Source organism: Stegostoma tigrinum, chromosome 30, assembly GCF_030684315.1.
Source record: "Stegostoma tigrinum isolate sSteTig4 chromosome 30, sSteTig4.hap1, whole genome shotgun sequence".
NCBI lineage: Eukaryota > Metazoa > Chordata > Chondrichthyes > Orectolobiformes > Stegostomatidae > Stegostoma > Stegostoma tigrinum.
In genome coordinates, this window is record NC_081383.1 from 3,115,133 (window position 1) to 3,136,921 (window position 21,789).

The following is a 21,789-nucleotide window of genomic DNA, read 5'->3' on the forward strand; positions in this document are numbered from 1 at the left end:
CCCTGTGGGTTCTGCTCCGGCTGATGCCTTCAATGATACTCGATTAAATCTGGGAGCAGAACTAGGCGATTCAGCCCATTGAGTCTGCTCCATCTCTCAATGAGATCATGGCCGATCTGATAATCCCCAACTCCATTTTCCTGCCTTTTCCCCTTAACCCTTGATTTCCTGTACTGATTAAAAATCTGTCTGTCTCAGCCTTGAATATAGTTAGTGACCCAGCCTCGACAGTCTTGTGTGGCAAACAATTCCCCTCTGATTCACTGCCCCCTGAGAGAGAGAGAGAGAGAGAGAGAGAGAGATAGAGAGAGAGAGACTTCCGCTCATCTCTCTCCTAACTGGACAGCCCTTTATTCAGAGGTGTTGCCCTCTGGTCCTAGACTCTCCCACAAAGGGAAACACCACACCTACCTTGTCAGAACGTTATCGCCTTTCAAACCCATGACTGTGCTGAGGAAAGGTCACCGGACCTGAAACATTAATTCGGATTTCTCTTCACAGATGCTGCAGGATCTGCTGAGCTTTTCCAGCAAATTCTAGTTCTGTCCGTGACTTTCTCCATGCAGAAGGACAAGGGCAACAGATACATGAGAGCACCACCAACTGCAGGTTCCTTTCTGAGTCACTCACCAAGGGAGATATATTGCCGTTCATTCACTGTCGCTGGGTAAAAGTCCTGGCATTCCTTCCCTAAGGGCAGAGTGGGTCTATCTATAGCATAGGGACTTCAGCAGTTCAAGAAGGCAGCTCAGTACCACCCTCTCAAGGGCAACTAGAGATGGGCAATAAGTATTGGCCCAGCCAGCAACACCAACATCTGTTTAGTGAGGAATTGTTTTATCCTTCAGTTGTTGGAAGGGGGTGTGCACTGTGCAGCAGTGTCTGCCGCTGCTAATCTTGATCTGCAAGCAGGAAAAGTAAATCCCAGCTGATAAACCCGCCTGGAATGTTTTCCATTGTCCTTTGGTTAAAGACATTTTGCAAAGTGGCGACTCAGAAACAGTTAACTCGGTGTTGCTGATACTGTGTAATTATCGAGCACTTGCAGTCGAATGGGATTACATTGGTGCACACATTCAGATCTGTCAGGCTCTGGGGGCGGGGAAGATCTCAATGTCAACAATTAGAAAGCTGGTGAACCACAAAGTCAGACCAGGCTCTGACTTGCTGGCTGAAGATCCTCATCGTAGAAAACTGAGTTTCAGTGTGAGTCACAGAGAAGGTAGAAGCTGGGAAAAGAGAAACAGAGCATTTAAAACTTGGGAGGGTTCTCATTCTCAGGAGAAAACGGTGTGTTATCAGTAAACTCTTCAAACAATCCGAGCGACCAGACTGGTAGGAAAATATCATTAACTTGTAAAAACTTTTTAACTCATAAGCTCCTTCAGTGTTAGCTGATGTGGTATGCAGCGCTGTATTTGGTCTCATGGTAATTTACTGAAGTTCATTTCTTTGTGAAAGGACATTTATGAATTACCAGACCTGGTGTCCATACAAAGGATAAAATCTTACTGGAGAAACTGTGGAACAAGGAAGATTCACCAGCTCACACAAATACAGAAATTGCTGGAAAAGCTCAGCAGGCCTGGCAGCATCTGTTCTAAGGGTCAGTGGGGACATAGAACATAGAACATTACAGCACAGTACAGGCCCTTCGGCCCTCGATGTTGTGCCGACCTGTCATACCGATCTCAAGCCCATCTAACCTACACTATTCCATGTACGTCCATATGCTTATCCAATGACGACTTAAATGTACCTAAAGTTGGCGAATCTACTACCGTTGCAGGCAAAGCGTTCCATTCCCTTACTACTCTCTGAGTAAAGAAACTACCTCTGACATCTGTCCTACATCTTTCACCACTCAATTTAAAGCTATGCCCCCTCGTGCTTGCCATCACCATCCTAGGAAAAAGGCTCTCCCTATCCACCCTATCTAACCCTCTGATTATTTTATATGATTCAATTAAGGGACCTGAAACGTTAACTCTGATTTCTCTTCATAGATGCTGCCAGACCTGCTGAGGCTTTTCCCAGCAATTTCTGCTTTTGTTTCTGATTCCCAACATCCACAGTTCTTCCCACTTTTATTCATTTCAACTGACATGAGTAAGCTGTGAGTTTATGACCATCAAGAGATAAAGGAAGCTCGAGCAGTGACCTGTTAGAGCTCGAGGCGGTAATGAAAGTGATTTTTCAGGGTGATGTAGAGGAAGTGTTTCCACCTGTGTGGGGTGACCAGAGCTAGGAGCCAACAGTATGAGACTGTTACTGACATAACCAATTGTGAATTCAGGTGAATTGTCTACCCAAATAGCAGTGAGAACGTGGAACTTGCATGAAAGGTGATTAGTACCAATACATTGGTGAGGAAGCTGGATAGATACATGAGAGAGAGAGAGAGAGAGAGAGAGAGAGAGAGGAGTAGAAGGATAAAGAGATGAGATGAGGTTAAAGAGATTGTAAGGCAGTTTAAGAGAAGCAGAAACACTGGCCTGTCCCAGTTGGGCTGAATGGTCCTCACTCTGCTATAAATTTTCTTTGGTTATATTGAGTGTTCTTCTACTTGGAACTCTAGATAATAATAAAAAAACTTTACATACTACTTTTAGTCCATAGAAAATCAAAAAGTGCTTTACAGGACCTTTGTGAAGGGAAATATTACACTGGATCACATGATGAGATACCAGGACAGGTGGCCAAAAGGGCTTGTTGAAAGGTTGGTAGGTTTTAAGGAGGGAAGAGGGAGAGAGGTTAGAGGAGGGGATTCCCAAGATTAGGTTCAGAGATAGTAGGAACTGCAGATGCTGGAGAATCTGAGATAACAAGGTGCAGAGCTGGATGAACACAGCAGGCCAAGCAGCATCATAGGAGCAGGAAAGCTGACCTTTTGGGCCTAGACCCTTCTTCAGAAATGGGGGAGGGGAAAGGGGGTCTGAAATAAATAGGGAGAGAGGGGGAGGCAGATCGAAGATGGATAGAGGAGAAGATAGGTGGAGAGAAGACAGACCGGTCAAAGAGGCAGGGATGGAGCCAGTAAAGGTGAGTGTAGGTGGGGAGGTAGGGAGGGGATAGGTCAGTCCGTGGAGGACGGACAGGTCAAGGGGGCGGGATGAGGTTAGTAGGTAGGAGATGGGGGTGGGGCTTGAAGTGGGAGGAGGGAATGGGTGAGAGGAAGGACAGCTTAGGGACGTGGCGACGAGCTGGGCTGGTTTTGGGATGCGGTAGGTGGAAGGGAGATTTTGAAGCTTGTGAGCCAGGTGTGGTGGGGCTGAAGGGGAGTGTGGAGCGGACAAGGGAGTCACAGAGATCTGCTAATGTGGGATACTGTATCCGCTGTTCCCGTTGTGGCCTCCTCTACATCGGGGAAAACAAGCGGAGGCTTGGGGACTGCTTTGCAAAACACCTACGCTCGGCTTGCACTAAACAACTGCACCTCCCAGTCGTGAACCATTTCAACTCCCCCTCCCATTCCTTAGACAACGTGTCCGTCCTGGGCCTCCTGCAGTGCCATAATGATGCCACCCGAAGGTTGCAGGAACAGCAACTCATACTCCGCTTGGGAACCCTGCAGCCCAATGGTATCAATGTGGACTTCACAAGCTTCAAAATCTCCCCTCCCCCCAATGCATCCCAAAACCAGCCCAGCTCGTCCCCACGTCCCTAAGCTGTCCTTCCTCCCACCTATCCCCTCCTCCCACCTCAAGGCCCACCCCCATCTCCTATCTACTAATCTCATCCTGCCCCCTTGACCTGTCTGTCCTCCCCAGACTGACCTATCCCCTCCCTACCTCCCCACCTACACTCACCTTTACTGGCTCCATCCCCGCCTCTTTGACCGGTCTGTCTCCTCTCCACCTATCTCCTCCTCTATCCACCTTCTATCCCCCTCTCTCCCTATTTATTTCTGAATCCCCTTCCCCTCCCCCATTTCTGAAGAAGGGTCTAGGCCCAAAACGTCAGCTTTCCTGCTCCTCTGATGCTGCTTGGCCTGCTGTGTTCATCGAGCTCTACACCTTGTTATCCCGAGATTAGGTGTTGGCAGCTGGAGTGTAGAGCTGGAAGCCTGGGAAGTTAAAGAGGCTGGAATTAGAGGAGCACAGTTATTCCGAGTATTGTAGTGTTGGAGATGATGTCAGGGAGGGGTGGGTTCACAGACGGATTTGATAACGTAGATGGGAATTCCAGATGTTGGTATTGCTTAAGGAGGAGCCAATGTAACGCAATACCGTCAGGGGCAGTAGATAAATGTACCTGGCTGCCATGAAGAAAATGGGCATCTTAGTCATGGATGACTTCAAACTGACATTGGAATGGTTGAATCATGGTGTAACAAAAGACATACACGAGGGTTTCAGCAGCCGATTCGCTGAGGCACGAACGGAAATGTTTAACTGCTAGAACATTAAGCATTAAATGTCTGATGTTAGCATTTACTTGGAAAAGACAGTTTACTTTCGAGATAGTAGGAACTGCAGAGGCTGGGGAACCTGAGATGACAAGGTGTAGAGCTGGATGAACACAGCAGCCGAGCCCTTCTGAGGAAGGGTCTAGGCCCAAAACGTCAGCTTTCCTGCTCCTCTGCTGCTGCTTGGCCTGCTGTGTACGTCCAGCTCTACACCGTGTTATCACTGTTTGTTTTGTTTTGCAAATCTGTCATTTTCCCTGTTCAGAACGTGTCCTACGTGCATCAGAGAGAGTAGAAGCACTGTGCAGTGTGGTTATTATAAACTAGATATGCATGCCACTCTAGGGACGTTGACATATTGTAGGAGTTGTGATTATCTTCAGTTTCTTAGTCACCATTCCATGATCAGCTGGAAAGTGCGTGTGTGAACATCTTGGGAATGCGGGATTGGGCTGGACTGTGAGAACCAGCCACAATTAAACAGCTTCCCAAGACTCATTGTCTGATGGGCACTTGGATGAGGTGAGGGTGGTTTGCTTGTGGAATCTGTTTGCTGGTGAGGGTTTTGCCTGAAGGGATTGTGAGAGAGAGTGACTATAAAGGGGTTTTCCACCAATGCTTTTCACAGACTTTGCTGATTGTAGTGTTCGGTGCTGGCAAGGTGGTGAGGAGAAGGGTCCCAGTCTGTGTAGGTCAGTAACACTTTGGGGAGATAGCCACACAGTGAGTTACTGAGAGAACACAGTGATGTGTGTTTCTTTCACATGTTCACTTTGCAGTTTCCTGTTGTGAATTGTGTGGAGTTGGAGAGGCACAGAGGGAGGGAGGGAAGATTCATTCACTGTACAACTCACCTTTACGTCACAACAAGGAAATCAGGTCACATCTGCAAAATCAATACACAGCCCAAAAATGCCATCCCCTCCTTGTGTTCGCGAGTACAAAAAAATCACTTCATGGTCTCTCTCATCTCTGTCACCTCCTCCACCCCCATAATCCCAGGAGATTCCTCTAAATTCTGCCTCCTGCAGATCTCCGATTTCTATTGCCCTCACCATTGGCTTCTGCTGCCTTTTCCCTTAACTTTGAGTTTCCCTCCCCAATTCCCACCCCTCCCTGTCCTCTTGTGGCCCTCATTTAGACCCTCCTTCCTGACCCAGCCTTTGGCCACCTGTCCTGGATTCTTCTGATGTAGTTCATTCTCAGCTTTTGTTTGCTATTCACTCTGGGTTAGCGGCTGCATAAATCCAAGGTGTTGTTTTTATAATGTGAATTATGAGAATCAATGAGAACAGTTGTAGTTATTTTATTCAACCCACTTGGACTCAGGTCTGTGCAGGTGGGACTAGGACCTGGCTCTCCTAACTACCTAAACAAAAACTGAAAGAACTGCAGATGCAGAGCTTTTCCAGCAACTTTGTTTTTGTACAGACACTGCTACTGCCCTGCAAAGCCCATTTCGAGCAGCTGCTGTCTTTGGCTTTGATGCTCCTGGGTTACAAAGTGTGGAACAATCAGGCAGGTTGTCAAGTGACGTTATAGAAGTTCATAAAATAATGAGGAGTATAGAGAGAGTTAATGGTAGGTGTCTTTTTCCCAGGATGGGGATTGCAAGACCAGGGGGAACATTTTTAAGGCAAGACAAAAACAAAATGAAGGGCAAATGTTTTACACAGAGGGTGGTTCACGAGTGGAATGAGCTTCCTGAGGAAGTGGTGGAAACGGGCACAACGGCAACGTTTGAAAGATATTTTGATAAGTGCATGAATATGTAAGATTTGGAGGCCAAGTGCAGGCAGGTGGAACTAAATTAGTGTGGGATTATGTCTGGCATGGACTGGTTGGACCGAAGGGTCAGTTTCCATGCTGTTTGACTCAATGATTCTATAAGAACAAAAAAAAGAGAAATATATACTAAAAGCAATTAACGATGATGACAGTTTCCTTGAATTGGGATAAAAACCAAAAGAACTGCAAATGCAGTAAATCGGGAACAAAAACGGAAGTTGCTGGAAAACCTCAGCAGGTCTGCCAGCATCTGTGAAGAGAAAATCAGAGTTAACGTTTTGGGTCTGGTGACCCTCTCTCAAAACTGAGTTAACTCTTGTTAAATGTTAACTCTGATTTTCTCTTCACAGATGCTGCCAGACCTGCTGAGCTCTTCCAGCTTAAATTGGGCTTGCATTCCCTCGCAACGAACTGTTCTTTGTTTTTGTTTCGCATCTTCTTGTGTTTAGAGGTTTATTTTTCCAAAGGGGAGGTGGTGGTGGTTAGGTTAAGGGTTACGTTTTGCCAGTTCTAATCTGAGCAAAACCATTTCTGTGAGTGTGTCCTTTCGCTGACTGTGGGCTGATGCTCAGTAAGGTCTCAATCTTCCCTGAGTTGGCCGGTTGCAGTTCTATTTCATCAGAAGGACACACTGAAGAGGTCACACACCTGGTGTCTGTCTTCGGGGATGCGGTCCTGTTTTGAGGATCATGCATCATTCCTGGTGCCATGCACTCTTTTTGTTTAATCTTTCATCTGGTATGGCTGCCACTTTCAATGCCAGCACCTGTTGCCCGTCCCTAATTGCCCTTGAATGGAATAGCTTGCTTGGCCATTTCAGAGGGCATTAAGAGCCTGGAGACACGTGTGGGCTAGACCAGGTAAGGGTGGCAGATTTCATTCCCTAAAAGTTATCGGGGAACCACATTCAACAATCATGCAAGTTTCCTGGTCAATATTCCAGATTTATTTACTAAATTCCAGTGCAGTAAGTTGCTAAATTGGGATTTAAATCCATATCGCCAGACATTAGTACAGCATTACGAAAAAAAACGGAAAGAACTGTGGATGCTGGTAATCAGAAACAAAATAGCAATTGCTGGAAAAACTCAGCAGATCTGGCAGCATCTGTGGAGAGAAATCAGAATTAATGTTGCGTAGAAGGGTCATTGGACCCAAAACAATAACTTTGATTTCTCTCCATAGATGCTGCCAGTCCTGTTGAGTTTTTCCAGCAATTTCTGTTTTAGTGTCAGTAGAATTACAAACCCAGCGGCACCCACACCTCTCTTTAGAGGTGACCTCATCAATGTTCTGGGCATTACCATTGACCAGCCGTGTAAATCTTCCGGCTACAAGAGCAGGTCAAAGGTTGGGAATCCTGCCGTGAGCAACTCACCTCCTGACTCCCCAAAGCCTGTCCACCATCTACAAGGCACAAGTCAGGAGTGTGATGGAATACTCCCAACTTGCCTGGATGGGTGCAGCTCCAACAACACTCAAGAGACTTAACACCATCCAGGACAGAGCAGCCTGATGATTGATATTGCATTTAAAGTGTTCAACATTCATTCTCTCCAACACTGACTCTCAGTTGCGGCAGTGTATGCCAAGTTTGAGATACACTGCAGCAACTCAGATGGCACCTTCAAAACCCAAAATCACTACTATCTAGGAGGGCAGATATTTCAGGGGACACCTATACCTGCATGTTTCCCTCAGAGTCAGTCACCATTCTGATGTGAAAATACATTACTGTTCCTTCAGTGTCCCTGGAACTCCCTAACCTACACCCATTGAAGGTCATGACCCAAGAAACAGCTCATTCCCACTTCCTCAAGGTCAATTAGGGGTGGCCAATAAATTTTGACCTTGACAGTGATGGCTGATCAAAAGAATGAGTAAAAAAAGACGTTTGTTGGGAGGGGCTGCTAAAGGTTTGGGCCCCAAGGTAGATAGAGAAAGTTAAGATACAAATCAGACAGGATTTAATCAAATGGCAGATCCTGCTCTTGGAGCCTCCTCCAAATCCTAAAGGAGAGAGGAACAATTTTCCACAATTTACTTCCAACATGAGTCACACAAACTGTTATTAGTTAAAAGTCAATGAGGAAGGGAGGGGAGGTTTTGAAAGGTCAAATCTCTCTCCCTGCCGGTAATGAGTGATTACTATGTGGTAAATACAAGCAAACTGTTTGGACCTAGGAATGATTAACTTGGAAAAATTTCAACTTAATGTTTTTAATAGATATGATTAACACCTTAATATGGTCATTCAGAGGCACAGAACAATACAGAGTGTCACTGAAAAAAGGCATTTTGGCAAATTTTTTATCTTGCATCCATCAGGACAACTCACAAGAATACCAAATAAAGGGAACACAGTGTATAAACTAAATGAAGGGAGAGTGCAGATTGGTTGGCAAGTAGATTCTGATAGGTAGAGGGGATCCCATGGAGAATACAGTAGTTAATAATGACTGACAGCCAACTGCCAATCTCTTACAAGGTATAAATGATGTTTTCCCTTTACATTGGTTATGTTTTGTGAATTGATCTGATGTGAACAAGATAGAAAACTTTGAACTTTTACAAAACTTTTCCAGCAGTAGTCAAGTTTATATCGATCATGGCAAAGAGAACTAAAACCCTGGCCTAGATCTTTCGACATACATTTTGACTAAAAACTTAATTGCTGGGTATGACGTGTAGCTAGGTTACTGTGAGATCAGTTACAATTTCTTCTTTGTCTAGCAATTACACTTATAATGCAGATAGCATGACATTACTGAGGCGGGGCAAACAGACAAGTTTCAAATTGTGGTAAACTGAGTCAGAAAGTAAAGTTTCCTGTACACTGTCCCTACCAAACACTCCCAGGATGGGGACAGCCTCAGTTTACAGACTAAAGCTTCTTCTATTCTTTTACATTGATGTTAAACTGAATGTAAAGATCCCCCAACTGATCAAACAGTCCCAGGACAGAATAAAGCTCCATCTGCTTGTTTAACCTGAAAGTAAATCATCATCTACACTGTCCCCATCAAACACACCCAGGACAGACACAGTATAGGGTTAGATACAGAGTAAAGTTGTCTTTACACTGTCCACATCAAACCCTCCCAAGATAGTGACAGCATGGGGTTAGATAGAGAGAAAATCTCCCACTTTTTTTTAAACTGAAGATAAAGCTCTCTCTCCCCTTTTAAAGTGGCGGTAATGTTTCCTTCACAGTGTCCCCATCAAATCCTCCCGGGGCAGATGTGGCATGAGGTTGGACACAGCATTAAACTCACCCTTCATAGACGTCAAGCTCGCTCTCAAGGACTTTCTACAACGTTCATATGCTCATGGTGATCTCCTGTGAACAGGAATAATTGAATGAGACAGGCAGTTAGAGTGTTTGTAATATTTGATTGTAATACTTTGGGTTACTGTATCCTTTGTGAAAGATTGCACTTGGTATCAGTCGATCCCAGTGGATAACACACGGCTGCTTCTGTGTCATAGTACCGCGAGTTCAATTCCCTATTTCCCTTAAACCAAGCACAAATTCCCAACGCAGGGTCAGATAACCCTTCAACCTCTTGCTCGCTCTTGGAGACATGAAAGTAGTATGGCCATAGCTACAGCTGGAAGCAGGGGAGTTCTCCCCAGTGTCCCAGCGAAATGTTATCCCCAGTTCAGCATGAGAAAATGGACTGGCCAGGTCCTCACCTAGCCACAGCTCTTGGGGATCCTGCTATGTTGAAATGTTGGCCAATGTTTCACATTTCACAAGAAGCACCATGGGACTTGAGTTCTGAGTGACATCTGTTCTCAGTTGTGAGCTTGAAAGGTTGGCAACCATGAGGGCCAGTTAATGACCCTTTCGAGTGGTTATTGTACTGTACAGCTCTGCTGACAGGGACCAGCAACATAGCAGTTTTGCGTCATCGGGGGTGTTAAGTTGATTAATGACATTGTAACTTGAAGCCTGGTCTCTGTTATCTTGATTCATAGAAACCAGTGGCAGCGAGTGCCTGACAGCATAGAGGAATGTGGGGGAGGGAAAGTGAGATAGCGACTCTGAGATAGGACATGAACACCAGCCAAGATTAGAAATGTATCTGCCTTTGTTATATTTTCTCCATCAATGTTATTTTGTTGTGCACAAGAATGAGAGTCCAACTGCGGAGGACCTGAAGTTGCTTAGAGCATTCTGGATTTAAAATGTAATCCATTGTTCTGACCCAGTCAGAGGAATGTGCAACGATATTCTAAAACACATCTAAAAATGATACAGGCTGACAACTCTTGGTGCCTTTACTGAGGTGGGAAAGGGTAAGGCCAGTACCATCCTTCAGTTGAGACATTGAACCAATGCTTTTAGCCATCACTCTGTTGTCTTCCTTGGGAAGATCCCAAAAGATCTTTTCAAAGAAGACAGGAGGCGTTCTCGTAAGATATCAGAGCAGAGTTAGGCCGTTCAGCCCATTTAGTCTGCTTTGCCATTCAATCATGGCTGACATGCTTCTCAACCCCATTTTCTTGCCTTACCCCCATAACCCTTGTTCATCCTGCCTTAAATACACCTTATAATTTGACCTCCACAGCTCTCTGGGTGATCAGTTCCACAGAGTCACCACCCTTCGGTGAAAGAAATTCCTCCTCATCTCAGTTCCAAAGAGTTGTCCCCTCATTCTGAGGCTGTGCCCTCAGGTCTTCATCTCTCCTATGAGTAGAAACATTGGCATATCTAATCTATCCAGGTCTTTCAGTATCCTGTAATTTTTAAACAGATCTTCCCTCATCCTTCTGAATTCTATTAAATACACACCCAGAGTCGTCATATGACACGGCCTTTATCCCTGGGATCATTCTTGTAAACCTCCTCTGGACCGTCTCCGAGGCCAGCACATCCTTCCTTAGATACAAGGCCCAAATCTGCTCACAATATTCCAAATGCGGTCTGACCAGAGCCTTATACAGCCTCAGAAGTACATCACTGTTCTCGCATTCGAGCTCTCTTAAAAATAATGCCAACATTGCTTTTGTCTTCCTAACTGTTAACTGAACCTGCATGTTAACCATGACAGAATCCTCAACTAGGATTCCCAAGTTCCTTTGTGTTTCAGATTTCCAAAGCCTTTCCACATTTGGAAAATAATCTACGCATTTATTCTTCTTACCAAAGTACATAACCTCACACTTACCCACATTGTATTCCATCTGCCACTTCATTGCCCACTTTCCCAGTCTGTCCAGGTTCTTCTACAGCCTCCCTGCATTGTCAGCACTACCTGTTCGCCAATCTACCTTTATGTCACCTACAAACTTAGCAACAATGCACTCGGCTCCTTCATCTAGAACGTGAATGTAAATAGTTGTAGTCCCAACACTGATCCCTGCAGAACTCCACTAGTCACCAGCTGCCATCCTGAAAAAGACCTCTTTATCCCCTCTCCCTGATTTCTGCCAGACAGCCAATCCTTTATCCATGCCAGTACCTTGCCCCTAACACCGTGGACTCTTACAAAAACAGACGTTGCTGGAAAAGCTGAACGGGTCTGGCAATGTGGGTTCTGAGAAAGGACCCAAAATGTTAACTCTGATTTTTCTTCACAGATGCTGACAGGCCTGCTGAGCTTTTACAGCAACTTCTGTTTTTGTTCCTGATTTACAGCATCCCCAGTTCTTTTGGTTTTCATTTGCCATGGGATCTTATCTTATTTAGCAGCCTCCCATGCGGAGGAGAAAATCCTGCCAATACTGCTCCACATTTTTCCTGCGAGGTTCCCCTTCTCATCACTCTGGCCAGTTCCTCCCTCATGTCTCTGTAGTTCCCTTTACTCAGTTGTAATACCGTCACATCTGATTCCAGCCTCTCCCTCTCAAACGACAGGGTGAATCCTATGATATTATGGTCATTGCCCCTGATGAATTCCTTCACATTATGCTCCCAAATCAACACTGCCTCATTTCACATCACCAAATCCAGAATTGCCTGTTCTCCAGTAGGGTCTACAACAAGCTGCTCCAAAAAAAAGTCTCGTAGACATTCCATGAATTCCTTTTCTTCCCCTACAAGTCTTATTTTCCCAGCCCATCTGCATATTGAAGTCCTCCATAATTATTGTAATAATACTTTTCTTACATGCTTTTTCTATCCCCTGATTTATTTTCTTCCCCACATCCTGAATACTGCTAGGAGGCCTGTACATAACTCCCATCAGGGTCTTTTCTCCTTTGCAGTTCTTCAACTGTACCTACACAGATTCTAGAGCTTTTGAATCTATTCTCACTTCTTGCTATCGGTTTAATTTTGTTCTTTACAAGCAAGGTAACCTTGCTCCATTTGTCCCTCTGCCTGTCCTTATGAAAGGACATGTATCCTTGGATATGTAGTTCCCAGCCCTGATCCCCTTGCGCCCATGTCGCTGTGACACTCACAACATCGTACCTGTTAATTTCAACGTGTGCCACAAGCTCGTGTACCTTGTTTCATATATTGGTGTTCCACAGCCAACGTTTATCCCTCAACCAACATCACTAAAGCAGTTTGCTTGGTTATTATCATATTGCTGCTATGGGATCTTGCTGTGCTGATGCTGGCTGTGGCATTTCCCACATCACAACAGCAGCTACACTTGACAAGTGCTTCATTCAGTGAAAATGCTTTGGGATGGTTCAATGTTGTTCTATATAAATGCGAATCATAGACTCATGCAGTCATAGAGATCTACAGCACCACAAAGGCCCTTTGGCCCGTCAAGTCTAAGCTGGAGGATAGCAATCACCAAATTCCATTTTCCTGCACTTGGCCTAATTGCTTTGTATGCCTTGGCATCACATGTGTACATCAAAATATTTCCTCAATGGGATGAGCTTTTCTGCCTGTAGTGAGTGCCAGATTCCCACCCTCAAAGTGAAAACACTTTCTTCATATCCCCTCTAAAACTCCTGCCCCTGACCTTAAATCTAACTTCTCTTTTCATATCTGGAACCTATCAATTGACAACATTTGCTCTCTCATTACATCCATCATTTATGTATTTATCCAGTGCCTCTTATTCCAGTTTATTCCAAATGTGTAACACTCCTTCTGCAATGAAATACATAAATCCTGCACAAAGCAGCTCGCTTGATTGGCATCACATCCACAAGCATTCACTCCCTCCATCACCAACACTCAGTCGCAGCAGTGTGTACTATTTCCAAGATGCACGACAGAAATTCGCCAAAGATCCTCAGACAGCACCTTCCAAACTCTTGACAACTTCTATCTAGAAGGACAGAGGCAGCAGATACACGGGAATGCTACACCCTGCAAGTTCCCCTCCAAGCCACTCACCATCCTGACTTGGAAATATATCGCCATCCCTTCACTGTTGCTGGGTCAAAATCCTGGAATTCCCTCCCTAATGGCATTGTGGGTCAACCCACAGAAGGTGGACTGCAGCGGTTCAAGAAGGCAGCTCACCACCACCTTCTCAAGGCAACTAGGGATGGGCAATAAATGCTGGCCCGCCCACATCCCACGGATGAATTAAGAATATATATAGACATGCACACATGCAGTATTACTTTAAACTGTTGGACAAAGACATAGGAAATCAACTAAATCAACATGAGCTTTAGAGTTGCCATGTGCATTGCCAACTCCATCTAAAGCATAACCAATTGGGATATAGGTCAACAGAGCCTGGAAGACTGTGACATTAACAATTAGGAAAATGATACTGGTCACATGATCAGCAGATTGTGGCTAATTTATTGTTGGTTTGGGGAGATCTGCATCACTCTCATTATTCTCACGCTTCCAGGTGTGGTTCCTCTGGAATTAGTTTGCTCTTCTACACACATAGTGACTAATGTTTGGAATAAACTCCACTTAGCATAATGAAGGCAATATAAACCTCAACCATCGAATAAATTTTTGAATAAAACATTAGAAGAGACATTAGGATCTCTCAAAGGTGGAGTCATACAGCATGGAAACTGACCCTTTAGTCCAACTTGTCCAAGATGACTGAATTACTGGGCTGCAGGTGCTGTGAGACTTGTAGAAATGGTAGACTTTAGAGAGAAGTTACTGGGCCTGTTGGACTTTGCATGGGCTCACTGCAAGAATGGGTTTTCTTTCTAGAATCAACATGGTCTTCTTGTTAAAACCATTTCATAACCAACATCTTATAAATGAACAAAAACAAAGTTGCTGGAAAAGCTCAGCAGGTCTGGCAGCATCTGTGAAAGAGAAGACAGAGTTAACATTTCGGGTCACTGGACCTTACCTGGTCTGGCCTACGTGTGACTCCAGACCCACAGCAATGTGGTTGACTCTAAACTGCCCTCTGGGCAATTAAGGATGGGCAATAGATGCAGCCTGGTCAGTGACACCCTCATCCCGTGAATTAATAAAAATCTATAATTGGGGAAAGAATGAAATGGATTTGGTCAGTTGACTATAGCAGCTTGCCTTGTGGGGCATGGATTAGTGAGTAGTCCTGGTCACTTTAGTGAAATTGTAACCCTCCAAATATATACCCAGGCAGGCAACAGGAGATTTCAGCAATCCCATTACAGTCCTAGTCAGGCATGGAAACGTTGTAACAGTCCCATTCTGGTTTTGGTTAGACAAGGAGAGTTTTACACTGTCATTGGATCCCTGGTCATGAACATTGGGAGGGGGAAGGGAAATAGGCTGTTGGTGGGGATGGAGCTTGTAAGATCTCTCTTGCAGTTAGTTTAAGATCAGCTGTGACTTCCAGTAAATAAGTCACATCTCATCAACATCCCGATCATCTTAGCCTTGCTGCTGACAGTGTGATTCCTGTCTTTATATCTCACTCCCATGGTTTACACTATCTCGAATAAAGATTGCAAACCACACCATGATAGTCAATGAGCTCATTATTCCTTCTGGAACAAGTTAGAATCCAGGCTGGTTCTGATAATTGACCTATTCAGACCAGCAACATCACCTCGAAAGTTAAAATCCTGCTTTTTGAGTGCATTCTCCAAAGACTTCAATCTATTCCTAGGATTTTAACTTTTCACAATGTAATAAAACAATACAATGCACTTTGCAGGAACACAACTTGTACCAAAGACCAAAAGGGAGCTAATGATTTGTCTGATTAAAAATATGCAGTGGAGATAGTGTCGAGGGAGCTTTACTCTGTAGCTAACTCCATGCTGTTCCTGTCCAGGGAGTGTTTGATGAGGACAGTTTACTCTGTATCTAACCCTATGTTTGACACTGGCACTTTCGTTGAAATTAATATATGTCATATTTCTATTTCAATAATTGAAGGATTTTCCAATATTATTTATTAATGATGTTTAACTATTTGTAAGAATTTGGCACCAACTAGGGTTTTAATTGTGGAGTCAACATTTCAGGTCCAGTGACTCTTCCTCAGTTCTGAGGTCACTGGACCTGAAACATTATCTCAGATTTTTTCATCACAGATGCTGCCAGACCTGCTGAGCTGTTCCACAACGTTGTGTCTGTTCCTGATTTACAGCATCCGCAGTTCTTTCAGTGTTTATTAGGGTTTTAGTTGAACCAATAATAAGAGACACACTAGCGGAAACTGTGGCATAGTTGAATTTGAAGGTTTTTGTTTCACTCTGTATATAAGTAAAATCTAAGCAAAAATTAGCTCAAGTTGCCATCCTTCACTAACTGGCTTCATGTGTACTCAACAACTGAATATTGACAATCTTCTGTGATGCAGAATTCCAATGTTTCTTGAGTGAAGACGTTTTTCTCCATCTAAGTCCGAAACGGTCAACCTTTTATCCTTGAACTGTACCCATATGTTTCGATCTCTGTGCCACAACAAATTCACACACAACTATTCAGTCAACATGCTGTCAGGACAGACCAACCAGATTATGCGTAAATGTGCAATCAAGAAGATAATGAGGCATTTCAGAGCTCCAATTTATAAGAAAGTATCATGTGAACATCATCTTTAATGCAACGAAGATGTTTGCAGCTAAACAGTCATATTTTGGTTGCAAACGTTATATCAAATAACCACTGCACTTTGAACAGGACTCTCAATTCTGAAGGTTGTATGTTCTGCGTTTCACCTCTGGACACGGGCCCATGTTATCGGCTGACACTCCCAGTGTACAATGGAAGGGACACTGCAATATCACAGAGTCAGTGCTGAGGGAGTGCTGCACTGTCGGAGGGTCACTGCAGGGGCAGAGCTGCACTATCAGAGGGTCACTGCTGGGGTAGAGCCGCACTGTCGGAGGGTCACTGCTGGGGCAGGGCCTCACTGTCGGTGGGTCATTGCTGGGGTAGAGACACACTGTCGGAGGGTCAGTGGTGAGGGAGCGCCGCACTGTCGGAGGGTCAGTGATGAGGGAGCGCCGCACTGTCAGAGGGTCAGTGCTGAGGGAGCGCCGCACTGTCGGGGGGTCAGTGCTGAGGAAGCGCTGCACTGTCAGAGGGTCAGTGCTGAGGGGGCGCTGCACTGTCAGAGGGTCAGTGCTGAGGGAGTGGGCACTGTCGGAGGGTCAGTACTGAGGGAACGCCGCACTGTCGGAGAGTCAGTGCTGAGGGACCGGCACTGTTGGAGGGTCAGTGCTGAGGGAGCACCACACTGCCGGAGGGTCAGTGCTGAGGGAGCGCCGCACTGTCGGAGGGTCAGTTCTGAGGGAGTGGGCACTGTCGGAGGGTCAGCGCTGAGAGGGTGCAGCACGGTTTTGGGCTCAGTGCGCAGGGAGCGCCGCACTGTCGGAGGGTCAGCACTGAGGGAGCATTGCACTGTCGGAGAGTCAGTGCTGAGGGAGTGGGCACTGTCGGAGGGTCAGTGCTGAGGGAGCGCCGCACTGTCGGATGGTGAGTGCTGAGGGACCGGCACTGTCGGAGGGTCAGTGCTGACGGAGCACCACACTGCCAGAGGGTCAGTGCTGAGGGAGTGCTGCACTGTCGGAGGGTCAGTGCTGAGGGAGTACCGCACTGTCTGAGGGTCAGTGCTGAGGGAGTGGGCACTGTCGGAGGGTCAGTGCTGAGGGAGTGCTGCACGGTTTTGGGCTCAGTGCTGAGGGAGCACCACATTGTCGGAGGGTCAGTGCTGAGGGATCACCACACTGCCGGAGGGTCAGTGCTGAGGGAGCGCTGCACTGTCGGACAGTCAGTGGTGAGGAACTGGGCACTGTCGGAGGGTCAGTGCTGAGGGACCGGGCACTGTCAGAGGGTCAGTACTGGGGGAGTGCCGCACTGTCGGAGGGTCACTGCTGGGGCAGGGCTGCACTGTCGGAGGGTCAGTGCTGAGGGAGCACCGCACTGTCGGAGAGTCAGCGCTGAGGGAGCGCCACACTGTCGGAGGGTGAGTGCTGAGGGAGTGGGCACTGTCGGAGGGTCAGTGCAGAGGGACCGGGCACTGTTGGAGGGTCAGTGCGGAGGGAGCACCACACTGCCGGAGGGTCAGTGCTGAGGGAGTGTCGCACTGTCGGAGGGTCAGTGCTGAGGGACCGGACACTGTCGGAGGGTCAGTACGGGGGGAGTGGGCACTGTTGGAGGGTCAGTGCTGAGGGAGCGCCGCACTGTCGGAGGGTCAGCGCTGAGGTAGCGCCGCACTGTCGGAGGGTCAGTGCTGAGGGAGCGCCGCACTGTCGGAGGGTGAGTGCTGAGGGAGTGGGCACTGTCGGAGGGTCAGTGCAGAGGGACCGGGCACTGTTGGAGGGTCAGTGCGGAGGGAGCACCACACTGTCGGAGGGTCTGTGCTGAGGGACCGGGCACTGTTGGAGGGTCAGTGCGGAGGGAGCACCACACTGTCAGAGGGTCAGTGCTGAGGGAACGCTGCATTGTCGGAGGGTCAGTGGTGAGGTAGTGTCGCACTGTCAGAGGGTCAGTGCTGAGGGACCGGACACTGTCGGAGGGTCAGTACTGGGGGAGTGGGCACTGTCGGAGGGTCAGTGCTGAGGGACCGGGCACTGTTGTAGGGTCAGTGCTGAGGGAGCACCACACTGTCGGAGGGTCAGTGCTGAGGGAACGCCGCATTGTCGGAGGGTCAGTGGTGAGGTAGAGTCACTCTGTCGGAGGGTCAGTGCTGAGGGAGCACCACACTGTCGGAGGGTCAGTGCTGGGGGAGTGGGCACTGTTGGAGGGTCAGTGCTGAGGGAGCACCACACTGTCGGAGGGTCAGTGCTGAGGGAGCGCCGCACTGTCAGAGGGTCAGTACTGAGGGAGCGCCGCACTGTCAGAGGGTCAGCGCTGAGGGAGTGCTGCACAGTTTTGGGCTTAGTGCTGAGGGAGCGCCGCACTGTCGGAGGGTCAGTGCTGAGGGATCGCCGCACTGTTGGAGGGTCAGTGCTGAGGGAGTGCCGCACTGTCGGCGGGTCAGTGCTGAGGGAACACCACACTGTCGGAGGGTCAGTGCTGAGGGATCGCCGCACTGTTGGAGGGTCAGTGCTGAGGGAGTGGGCACTGTCGGATGGTCAGTGCTGAGGGAGTGGGCACTGTCGGAGGGTCAGTGCTGAGGGAGTGGGCACTGACGGAGGGTCAGTGCTGAGGGAGCGCCGCACTGTCGGCGGGTCAGTGCTGAGGGAGTGGGCACTGTCGGAGGGTCAGTGCTGAGGGATCGGGCACTGTTGGAGGTTCAGTGCGGAGGGACCGCCACACTGTCGGAGGGTCAGTGCTGAGGAAGCACCACACTGCCAGAGGGTCAGTGCTGAGGGAGTGGGCACTGTCGGAAGGTCAGTGCTGAGGGACCGGGCACTGTTGGAGGGTCAGTGCTGAGGGAGCACCACACTGCCGGAGGGTGAGTGCTGAGGGAGTGCCGCATTGTCGGAGGGTCAGTGGTGAGGTAGTGTCGCACTGTCGAAGGGTCAGTGCTGAGAGACCGGACACTGTCGGAGGGTCAGTACTGGGGGAGTGGGCACTGTCGGATGGTCAGTGCTGAGGGAGCGCCGCACTGACGGAGGGTCAGCGCTGAGGGAGTGCTGCACGGTTTTGGGCTTAGTGCTCAGGGAGCGCTGCACTATCGGAGGGTCAGTGCTGAGGGAGTGGGCACTGTCGGAGGGTCAGTGCTGTGAGAGCGCCGCACTGTCGGAGGGTCAGCGCTGAGGGAGTGCTGCATGGTTTTGGGCTTAGTGCTGAGGGAGTGCCGCACTGTCGGAGGGTCAGCGCTGAGGGAGCGCCGCACTGTCGGAGAGTCAGTGCTGAGGGAGTGGGCACTGTCGGAGGGTCAGTGCTTAGGGAGCACCGCACTGTTTGAGGGTCAGTGCTGAGGGAGTGGGCACTGTCGGAGGGTCAGTGCTGAGGGAGCGCTGCACTGTCGGAGGGTCAGTGCTGAGGGAGTGGGCACTTTCGGAGGGTCAGTGCTGAGGGAGCGCTGCACTGTCGGAGGATCAGCGCTAAGGGAGTGCTGCACGGTTTTGGGCTTAGTGCTGAGGGAGCACCACACTGTCAGATGGTCAGCGCTGAGGGAGCGCCGCACTGTCAGAGGGTCAGTACTGAGGGAACGCCGCACTGTCAGAGGGTCAGTGCTGAGGGAGCGCCGCACTGTCGGAGGGTCAGTGCTGAGGGAGCGCCGCACTGTGGGAGGATCAGTGCTGAGGGAGCGCCACAGTGTTGCAGGACAGTGTTGCACTGTCAGAGGGTCAGTGCTGAGAGAGTGGGCACTGTCGGAGGGTTTGCGCTGAGGGAATGCCATACTGTCGGAGGGTCAGCTCTGAGTGAGCGCCGCACTGTCGGAGGGTCAGTGCTGAGGGAGTGCCGCACTGTCGGAGGGTCAGTTCTGAGGGAGCGCCGCACTGTCGGAGGGTCAGTGCTGAGGGAGCGCCGCACTGTGGGAGGATCAGTGCTGAGGGAGTGCCGCACTGTCGGAGGGTCAGTTCTGAGGGAGCACTGCACAGTCGGAGGGTCAGTGCTGAGGAAGCGCCGCACTGTCGGAGGGCCAATACTGGGGTAGTGCCGCACTGTCGGATGGTCAGTGCTGAGGGAGTGCCGCACTGTGGGAGGCTCAGTGCTAAGGGAGTGGGCACTGTCGGAGGTTCAGTGCTGGGGGAATGCCGCACTGTCGGTGGGCCAGTGCTGAGGGAGTGGGCACTATCGGAGGGTCAGTGCTGGGGGAATGCCGCACTGTCGGAGGGTCAGCGCTGAGAGAGTGCTGCACGGTTTTGGGCTCAGTGCTGTGGGAGCACCAGACTGATTGAGTTTTTGTTTGGTGAAATGGTTATGTTTTGCCTATTGCTGAATTTTTGATTTTTTGCAACGATCTGTGGTCAAGTTTTGACATTTTGCGAGTATAGAACCCTCAGAAATCGACATCTTTCTCTGCTCTTCCTTATGTTTTCCCTTTCTGCCTCACTTCTTTGTTAATTTCTCATGTTAGAAGTAGGAACTAGTGATGCAATGAGATGGAATATTTAATGCTTGACTGAAGACGGGGAATTTGCAAGGCGAGAAGAGAAAGATTGTTCTGAGTACTGTTCAACATGTTCAAACAGAGTTCTTGTCTGAAACAATTTTGCAAAAGACTTACTGGAAACACACAAGAATCTCACATTCGGAAATCGTACTGTCATGCTAACATTTGAATTGCAGATCCTTCCCCAGGATTCCGAGGTAACAAAGTGTAAAGCTGGATGAACACAACAGGCTAAGCAACATCTTAGGAGCTTTTGTGGTCCGAAGATGGTGCTTGGCCTGCTGTGTTCATCCAGCCTCACACTTTGTTATCTCGGATTCTCCAGCACCTGCAGTTCCCATTATCTCTCTCTCCTTCCCCAGGATTGCCAGATTTCAGATTTGACCGGTTTAACTGATGTTCTCTCAGCAGAAAATGTCGAATGTACAAATAGATGATGTTTGTGTCGGAAGACTGGGTGTCTGGATGATGGCCAGTAATTTATTCCTTACTTAACATTGGTCGAGAAAGAAGATTATTTGGTCATCATGTTCTTGTGGTTTGTGGGATCTTGCGGTGTAAATTGGCTCAGAGATAATGGGAACTGCAGATGCTGGAGATTCCAAGATAACAAAGTGTGAAGCTGGATGAACACAGCAGGCCAAGCAGCATCTCAGGAGCACAAAAGCTTTTGTGCTCCTGAGGTGTAAATTGGCTGCCGCGTTTCCGGCGCTGTAACAGTGAGCACCCTTCAAAGTGCCTCTTCGGCTATAAAATGCTTTCTGATGTTCAGAAGCAATGTCAAGCACTCTATAAATGCAAGACTTGCTTCTTTCTCAAAATACATCCACAGGGTTTGTTATGCAAACTACAATTATTGGCGCGTATTGTTTGATTAGCTGTGCTGAACAGATTCCATGAGTATAACATCATCCAATTTGGATCGAAACAGAACAGACTGTGATTTAAATGGTGCAAAGCTTGAAATAATTGGATTTGCTTTATTACTGTCACATGGGCCTCGCTAAAGGGGTTTTCTGTTTTGCGTGCAGTGGGTAAGGATCATCCCATACAAAGATCATAGCGTGATTGAACTGAGCGAGATATACAAAGTTATGGCTGCAAAGAAGGTGCAGAAAAGCAAGATCAACGTTAGGTCTGAAATTTCACAGGTGGATTCGAGAGAAGATTGTTGGTAATTTTAACAGACTTAAAATTGAGATTTCAAAGCTCAGAACAGTGTAAGAAATGTGAGAA

At 47.8% G+C, this 21,789-nt stretch overlaps 1 protein-coding gene across 2 annotated transcripts in view; it reads left to right on the forward strand.

Moving 5' to 3' along the window:
* Positions 1–1,157: 1,157 nt before the first annotated feature.
* The window catches only part of LOC125465965 (cAMP-specific 3',5'-cyclic phosphodiesterase 4C-like), a 340,991-nt gene continuing 320,359 nt past the window's right edge, over positions 1,158–21,789 (forward strand). For both annotated transcript variants that reach the window (XM_059638435.1, XM_059638436.1), the window contains exon 1: positions 1,158–1,335. The gene's annotated coding sequence lies outside the window, so the exon portion shown is untranslated. The remainder of the gene's footprint in view (positions 1,336–21,789) is intronic.